At 44.0% G+C, this 9,353-nt stretch overlaps 1 pseudogene; it reads right to left on the bottom strand.

Annotated features, from left to right (window-relative positions):
• Positions 1 to 1,511: 1,511 nt before the first annotated feature.
• LOC133116904 (polyadenylate-binding protein 1A-like) lies at positions 1,512 to 8,899 on the bottom strand (annotated as a pseudogene).
• Between the last annotated feature and the right edge of the window lie 454 nt (positions 8,900 to 9,353).

Raw genomic sequence — 9,353 nt, forward strand, 5'->3', positions numbered from 1 at the left:
TTAGTGTGACTTTGACCACAGGAAGTTGACCTCAGATCAGGAAGTCAAAAGAAAATGGCTATTCAATCTTTGACGTAATCTGTCTTGTTTTGGAGAAATTAATATTGTGACAATTTGAATTTACGTTGCTCTCATTCCACTGATCTATAATCTTATCTTTACACAATTACTGGGGGTTTTCAAGACCAGGCTTGATACGATACTATTTAGCTTTTAGGCAAACTAAGCAGTAGGTACACTAAGTGGTAGGCTGAATGGCTTGTTCTCGCCATTATGTTATGTATTATGTTATGAAATTATTTTTTGAGAGATTATATTTACTACAGTAGTAATATTTTGCTGTTTGAGAACATGCAGGTTAATTGATTACATTTATTTCTTACTTGGGTATAGGGTTCATAAAAATGTATAATTTGAACTATGCCATTCTACTACTATTGCTTTTGCTTTTGCTTTTACTGTCAACTGAGGGAAACGCTGGCACACACATTCAGGTGAAGCATTCTAAATAACACATATAGGCCTGTAATAAATAGAGTATCAGATGCCCCTGCCTTAAGGTTGGTTTGCACTCCATCGTCTTACAGTCTTGTTACCAGGGCTAGTTTGTGATTGGCATAAAGCTCTCATAATGAACCAATCGAACAGTCACACTGACTGTACACTGCAGCAGGAGAGACTCAGAAACCTCAGCCTGGTAGAAGGAACTGCATTCATTCTTTCTTATTTCTGCTTCTCACACTATTTATAATCAAAGTTCATAGGCACAACTCCAAGTAATTTGCTGACTTTCTTAAAATATCAGTGCAATAACTAATTAACTAGCAACTTAGCTACTTTGGGTATAAAAAAAGAATCTCAACCTTTATTTCCACATTTTATTTTAACAACAACAAATAATTACATGCATGCATTCACAATGAAATCAATAATAAACAAATAATAGTATCATTATTTTTACATGGCAGTGCCGGGATTCTTTTAATTCTTTTTAAAATAATTTAAATATGCATAAATGAGTAATAAACACCCTTTTTTATGTGTGCCGTTGTTTTTCAGAATTCATTCAATATTATCTTTTTCAGTTTTCTTTGTTTTCTTTTTTCTTTTTGCTAAAAATGTACAAATCCATGTACTTATACATAAAAGCAGTATTCCCTCTATATTGCACCACTTAGAAGTGACGCAAGTGTTAAGGATCAACATTCCCAAAAGAAAAGTCAGTTGACTGAATACTTCTGATATTGAATCCTGATAAGTACCATGAAACATTGGTACAGTCACTCATTTAGATTCACAATTTGTTCTGCATTTGCTTTGGTCATTTCAGTTTGTTCTGCATTTGCTTTGGTCATTTCAGTTTGTTCTGCATTTGCTTCGGTCATTTCAGTTTGTTCTGCATTTGCTTTGTTCATCACAGCTTTTTCTGCATTTGCTTTGGTCATTTCAGTTTGTTCTGCATTTGCTTCGGTCATTTCAGCTTGTTCTGCATGTGCTTCAGTCATTTCAGTTTATTCTGCATTTGCTTTGTTCATCACAGTTTGTTCTGCATTCGCTTTAGTCACAGAAGATTTTTTTGCAGCCTCCTGGGCCCAGAAGTCCTGCAGCACAAAAACGACTTCGTTCACCTCGAAACACCAGAATCTACAGTTAGGCTATGTGCCCCCCACAGTGACTTCCAAACTCACACTCAAGAAGTTTCCTCACGATCCAATATGAAACTTGTACTTTTACATCAGGAATGTTTTGATGTTGGATCCTAAACAGACAGTGTGGACTGGGTTATCAACCTTGGCATGCATTGACTCTGGAGACTCCAGGAGCTTCAGCATCATTGTGTTCTCCAACTCCAGAAGCATGCCAATGATCTTGGGTGCCAGGTCGGGCTGCTGGCCCAGGATGAGAGAGTAGAGGTGCTGGCCTGGGAGAGGGGGACCCACCCGTTAGAATAAAACTTTTTTTTTTTTTTAGAAAGACAAGCAGGTCTTTGTGATGGTGTGGAGATAGAGGACTATGGTCTGCCTGCAATCAAGGGAGAAGAGTTACCCAAGATTTGATGCCGGACGAGGCCAGCCACGTCGGAGATGTTCAGGGTATCGCTTTCCTGCACAAGGACAGCAGGCTGTAGGGAGCCAGGGAAGGGGTTAATCACCTAGGGGCTTAACCAAAAACTAGCACACTTTGGTATAAGACAGTACCTCCTACTGCAGCGTAACACCAGTACTGAATCACAAGTCACCCAATGGCGGTCAGTTAAGTCACTGTTACACTTGAACACTTGAGCATTCTTACATAAAGGGCCGGTTTCACAGACACTGATTAAGCTTAGTCCTGGACTAAAATGAGTTTTGTAAGGACATTGACATTTTTTTTGGCTTAACCTGTGTCTGTGACAGCAGCCCATGGTGCAGTGTGCAGGAGTATGGGGTCCAGGTGTGGTATGCAGGCATGGTGCCCTGGGGTGGAGGGTTAATGTTCAGCTGCTCAGGGTTGTGGTCCCCTGCGGCATGGTTGCCCAGGGGTGGAGGGTTAATGTTCAGCTGCTGAGGGTTGTGGTCCCCTGCGGCATGGTTGCCCAGGGGTGGAGGGTTAATGTTCAGCTGCTGAGGGTTGTGGTCCCGTGCGGCATGGTGCCCAGGGGTGGAGGGTTAATGTTCAGCTGCTGAGGGTTGTGGTCCCCTGTGGCATGGTTGCCCAGGGGTGGAGGGTTAATGTTCAGCTGCTGAGGGTTGTGGTCCCCTGCGGCATGGTTGCCCAGGGGTGGAGGGTTAATGTTCAGCTGCTCAGGGTTGTGGTCCCCTGCGGCATGGTTGCCCAGGGGTGGAGGGTTAATGTTCAGCTGCTGAGGGTTGTGGTCCCCTGCGGCATGGTTGCCCAGGGGTGGAGGGTTAATGTTCAGCTGCTGAGGGTTGTGGTCCCCTGCGGCATGGTTGCCCAGGGGTGGAGGGTTAATGTTCAGCTGCTCAGGGTTGTGGTCCCCTGCGGCATGGTTGCCCAGGGGTGGAGGGTTAATGTTCAGCTGCTGAGGGTTGTGGTCCCCTGCGGCATGGTTGCCCAGGGGTGGAGGGTTAATGTTCAGCTGCTGAGGGTTGTGGTCCCCTGCGGCATGGTTGCCCAGGGGTGGAGGGTTAATGTTCAGCTGCTGAGGGTTGTGGTCCCCTGTGGCATGGTTGCCCAGGGGTGGAGGGTTAATGTTCAGCTGCTGAGGGTTGTGGTCCCCTGTGGCATGGTTGCCCAGGTTTTCCGGGCCTGTCACTGCAGCCTCCAAGGCCCTGAAGGCCTGCAGCATGGCCAGTGCTTCATCCACCTGGAAATGCAAGGCGATACAGGCCAGGCCAGACAATCATTGACTGCGTTTCAAGACCAAGACAGCAGTCTGCTGCCCAAGATCTCAACCAAAGGCACCTACGTAGGAATCACACTCGGGTGAATTCGAGATTGGAGCAGATCCCAAACCATCGTACTCACTTTGCCGTGCAGTGATTCTGAACACTCCAATGGCTGCAAGATCTCAGACTTCTCCAACTCCACCAGCATGGCCATGATTTTAGATGCCAGGTCGGCAAGGATGGGGGGATAGACCTGCAAGGAAACAGACCCATCTCTTTGAATAATTAAAACGAGAAACCAGGAGATCATTGGACAGCTAAGAGACTGCAGTCAGCTGGCAAGCAATGGAGAGCAAACCCACCCAGGATCTGCTTCTGGTCTTCAGGAGAGAGGCTGGCCAGAAAAGAAACAGACAAGGGTTCCGGTATAGTGGGCTGCACAGAACCAAGTAAGAGGTTAAGTACCTTGGAGCTTAAACCAGATTAAAATGGCACTTACATGAATGGAAAACTAAAAAACTAAAACTTTGTCAAAGGATAACAAGTTATGGATTTAGGTTTGAGAGTTATAGAGATATAGCATGATGTACCAGTCTACCTGCACTGAAGTGATCTGAGGCTGTGTGCTCAGGCACTCCAAAGAGTCATCTACACCAGCAGCATGACCAAACTGGGTTTCATCACTCATTGGGGTTGCAAATACTGGCAGACCTCTAGGGCAGGGGTCGGCAACCCTGGTCCTGGAGAGAACGCAGGCTGTGCTGGCTTTCGTCTCCACCTTAAAATAAGCAACCGATTCAGACCCAAGAAACCAGGTGAGGTGAGTTAACTGTGTAATCAACGGCTTTCATTGATCAATTAATGCCAAGTAACAACGAAAGCTAGCACACCCTGTGGCTCTCCAGGACCAGGTGGCTCTTGCCGACCCCTGCTCTAGGGCAATGCACGGAATTATATGCATCTGTAGTGAGAAAAGCACACACTTGTTAGCACAACAGAACTGAGGGAAACAGCATATTCGCCCTTCCAATTGTCCAACTGCTGGTTTGTAGCTTACCAAATTTCTGGTAGGTCATTGGGTCAGGCACCTGGGCAAGGGGTGGCATCATGGCCCTGAAGTCGTGGGCTTGGGAGTATGGGTGACCAGGAAATCTGTAGTGGAAAGTACTGGAATTACACTATTTGGGTAGAGAAACCATAATAACCTAGTGGCAACTTTTTCCCTACCCTTTGTATTTTCCTACTATTCCTACAGCATAGGGGATTTTGTAACTGCCGACCAAATTCCTGTCATAATATGGTTCTATTGCATGTAGCAATGAGTTTAAAATGTTACCTTATACTACCAAATTGTACTGGAAGTATCCATCACAATGTCACATCTTTTTGTATCGTAGGAATTTAGTTAGTGGCAGCGGAACAGCATACCGCTCTGGATAAGAGCGTCTGCCAAATGCCATTAATGTAAATACCCAGGGGGCACAATCTTTCATTAGCCCAGCGAGGGCCCGGGACCAGTCGGGGCATCTGGTTGATCTGGTTGATCGGGTTATAGGGATTAATATTCCGGGCCTGAGGAATGGAGCAAGAGAATCGGGTTGACATCTTGTGTGTCTACAGATGGATCTGTCATTATTCAGTTCTCAATGGCTGAGTGTTGAAGTCCTGAAGTCCTCCATGGGTAAGACAGTCTTATTGGGATACGTACTTGGGCTTGGCACAGGATGGTTGTAGCCGAATGCTAGGTCTGGCACATGATGACAGGGGCTGAATGGCATGCTTGGCATGGGAGGATAAAAGGCTCTTGAGTTGCAGAGGATTGTAGGCGATAGATGGATTTAGCACAGGGTGGTCAGTGGTGGTGGCTGAGTTTGGCACCAGCTGGCCATGAGTATTGGTTGAGTTTAGTAAAGGCTGATCAATAGTGGCAATTGGCTTTGACTCCCACTGGTCATTTATGGCCAGATTTGGCACAGACTGGTGATTGGTGGAGGCTGAGATTGGCACAGGCTGGTAGTTTATGGCCAGATTTGGCACAGGTTGATGACTGTTGATGGCTGGGATTGGCGCAGGCTGGCACGGGCCAACGACAGGAGGTAGCATAGGTGTGCATGGCATGCACTGGTAGTTATGATCCAAACAACTTGGCTGAAGCTGGTCAGGATTCATGACTGCATGCCGTGCAGGCTCGTTGATAGTGATGGACAGGCTTGGCTCTGGCTGGTAGAGCTTCATAACAGGGTTTGATAGGGCCTGCTTGTTCTTTTTGTGCAGGGACTTGCTGGTCTGTCTGTGGCCACCTTCTGCGGTCACCTTGTAGGGGGAGATACAGCTTCTTTTGAGTCCCCTTCAGCTTCAAATAACTAATTCTTCAACATCACACCCATTCAACATAAACTTGTGCAGTGAAATTCCCTACCGCAACTGGACTTGCAAATGGTCATTTACTGATTCCACTGATTGCTTTTGCTCCTCCTCCTTTGTTTTTCAAAATAGAAATGAGAAGAGAATGGACTTGTACACAAACCTGTTTCTTCTGTTCAAGCTGCCGCTCTGCCCATTTTTGAGCATGGGCCACATGGATCCGCCTCCCATTGATCTCTGTCCCGTTCATGTTGTCCAATGCCTGAGCCAATCAAACAGCACATTTCTGATATACAACACTGTACACAAAATGATTTTTGAACACTATCTTGGTTAATATATATATATTTATATTTTATATATATCTCAGGTCTGCTCACCCTCTTTGCATCCTCATGCCTCTGATAGCTGACAAACCCAAAGACTCTGGAATTTCCATGGTTATCAGTCAGGACTCAGACACTAACTGTAGGGCCTGCACAAAGGGTGCTATAGTTTCTCATTTTCATAGATCACAATGAGTCACATTTAACCATATCAGTCCCAAGCCCAATATGAAGTGGCTACACTCAAATTCCAAGGGGTGTTGGCTTTGGTTGAGAAAATTTAGTAGGGTTTTAATAGGGGCTCAAAACAATAGTATAGTAGTCATTTACAACAAATTAAAATAACTATTTCTCTATGGTGCATACCATATGTCCCAAACGTCTCCTTCAGTCTCTTGTCATTCATGTCCTTCCCAAAGTTCTTGATGTAGATGTTAGTGAATTCCTTCGCTTTGTCTCCCGTCTCATTTACTCGCTCTTGGCGCGGTTTGAAGTGCTCAACAAACCTGGAGAACAGCAGAGCAGTTTTCCCTCAAATACTGCCAAAGCACATCCGACATCCAAGGCACTCGAGCGGTGTCAGCATTACAAGGTTGATTTGTTAATGCTCTCTCTGGGCTTGGATTAGCACATCCCCAGCACATAAACAGATCATCGCACTCACACTATTTTGTTGTTGAACAGTGCGCCGTTCATTTCATTAATAGCATTTTCGGCGGCCTCCAGGGTCTCAAAGTGCACAAAGCCGTGTCCCTGTGAGCCTTGATGACTGCAGGCCACCTTCATAGAGAGGAGATTTGTGAGACATGCGTTTCAAAAGGAACATTTTGTATGACACAGCATTCACACATTCACTCCTTGCTTAAAATCTCAATTTTCTTGGTGAATACTTTGCAGGACAGGATGTTGTCAAAGCGTGAGAACATCTTGTAGAGTGCCTGGTGGTCTATGGACTTCTCCAGGTTCTTGACGAAGATGTTTCCAATGCCACTCTTCCTGAGAGATGCATCACGCTGGGACCACTTGATGCAGATGGGCCTGCCCATGATGAGTTCAAAGTTCATGGTCTTCAGAGCGCACTCCGCTGAAGGGGGTGGGTGGGGGATTTAGGATCTCAAAAGTTAAAATCTCACAAGCCTGACAATCAGGGAAATGCACATAGTGCAGAAGAGTATTTGTAGTAAGCTCACTGCCTACAAGCTATCATCTGACTCTTTGTCACGGGGCAATGCGCCTTCCTACGAAATAAATGTTTGAATGTATGAAGCAAGTGAAAGCAAGACAAGGAAAGAATGTACGAAGCAAAGGAAGCAAGGTACCCCTTATAGGTATAGCTACCTATCAATGCCTTAAAAATGAATTCATGATCTAAAAGACTTACACTGATTTCAAAACAGTAAATCATAACTGCACCCATTTTGGTGATCATGCAGGCATCACTTTTACATGCAAGTTAGTAAGTAAGTTGCTAACAAATTGCTCTGTTAAAACTACAACGGTAATGTCACCTGCTGGCGGGCTAGTATGAAGCTTGAATGGTGGCTGGTGGAATGTGGCCATTGTTGTAGTTTAAATATAGCAACTTGTAAGTAACTTGTTTTTACAAAGTACATGACAGCTTTCAAATTATGACATTACATTTATTGAACTAGTCCTCAAAATATTCAGTGTCTAATAGACATGCTGCAGACCGCATACTGGGAAATGTAGTTTTGAAACAATTAACAAAAAGGAAATGAACTGAAATACCACAATTACATACAAACAAACAACTGTACATTTTATCAATTCAATGTCTCTGTTATGTGGTGCTTATAATCCTTGTAATATGTAAGTGATATCAAATTATAACATTGCTCAAAATGATATATGAAATAAATTAGACACTGGAATTTTAATTTATCATGAAATTCTGTATTCATTCTAAATATCAAAATAAACTTAGAAGAAAATACTGTGGAATCCAACCTAGTAGGCTACTATTGCAAACTTACTAGCATATGCAACACAGATGCATACAGTGAAATCACTTTTTCCTCAATTTAGTCAATTCTTCCTAACTATATTTATTCCAAAAAATATATACACTTGTAAGTTTGTTTTCATCTACTTCCTGGAAAAACGAGATTTTACGAGATTTGACGTCATCGTGTACCAGCGGGCCTGTATTTGGATCAAATGTCTGTCAATTTTCCGTTCCCTTCCAATCAATCATTTCATGCAGCGGCCGGTGTTCCTCCCCTAGACGACGGCTCTGCTTCACGCTCCTGTACGCTCCTATACATCAAATTGCCGAACGCTTGTGCTGCTCTTCCGTTGCAGCGTGTCTTCAAATCATTGAACTAAACCCATCTTTGCGACCGTTTCTTTACGATCGATAACGTGACGTGAAAAAATAGCTAACAAGCAATGTTAACAATTATTTTTAAATTAACTTCAGCAAATGTTAGTATACCATATATCACAGGCCATACCTATGTAGCCTATAGGTAAACTACTGATACAGCTAGCTCGTTAGCTGACAATTAATACAGGTCATGAGCGTTACGTTATCCACGATTGGGACAATGTTGTTGGGGGGGCTAAATCTTCTTTGCAGCGAATATGCCGATTTATCTACATTGCTGGTTACCTTAAAAATCCCTCCACCTTAAAAAGTACATGCTAGCTGTAATCATAGGACTCACCACCAGCTGGTTCTCGGAAGTTGACATACGCGTATCCAAGGGAACGGCGAGTAATCGAGTGCCTGCCCACGAATGTGGACTTCACTGGTCCAGCTGGACTGAATATGTCAAAAAGCATGTCTTCAGTCACGGCATGGTGCAGGTCGCCCACATACAACGAGCTGTTCGGGTAATTGGGAGCACTCGTGCTCATCGTTTTATGCACGTCCAGTTTCAAAAGTTACGAACACTAGGCAAAACGATACATTAATACAATTCAAATTACATGATGAAAGCGTGTGACAGTGTACACAGTTCCTTCGGCGTTGTAAAATAAGTGAAAGTTTCCCTGTTAGCTAGCGGACTTAATTCATTTTGTGATGCCCTGTTCTTTGCTCCTTATGACACCTTTAAATTCTAGCGTGTCAGAGCACTGGATTGTAGTAGAATTTGCCCTCTGAGGAAACTGCTGTTGGTTGCCTAACTAGTAGTTCAATTTAAAACACGCATATAGAAATGTGCGTGGTTCTTACCCAGGTGCGTACTTGCTTATCAAGCTGGTCAAACCTTGTCATTTGCTCATCAGTTTTATTGTTCTCCTGAATTTTATGCATGGATGGTTTGACATATTTATACATTCATCACCGGTCTGTTATTCAGCCCATTTC

Source organism: Conger conger, chromosome 17, assembly GCF_963514075.1.
Source record: "Conger conger chromosome 17, fConCon1.1, whole genome shotgun sequence".
Lineage (NCBI taxonomy): Eukaryota > Metazoa > Chordata > Actinopteri > Anguilliformes > Congridae > Conger > Conger conger.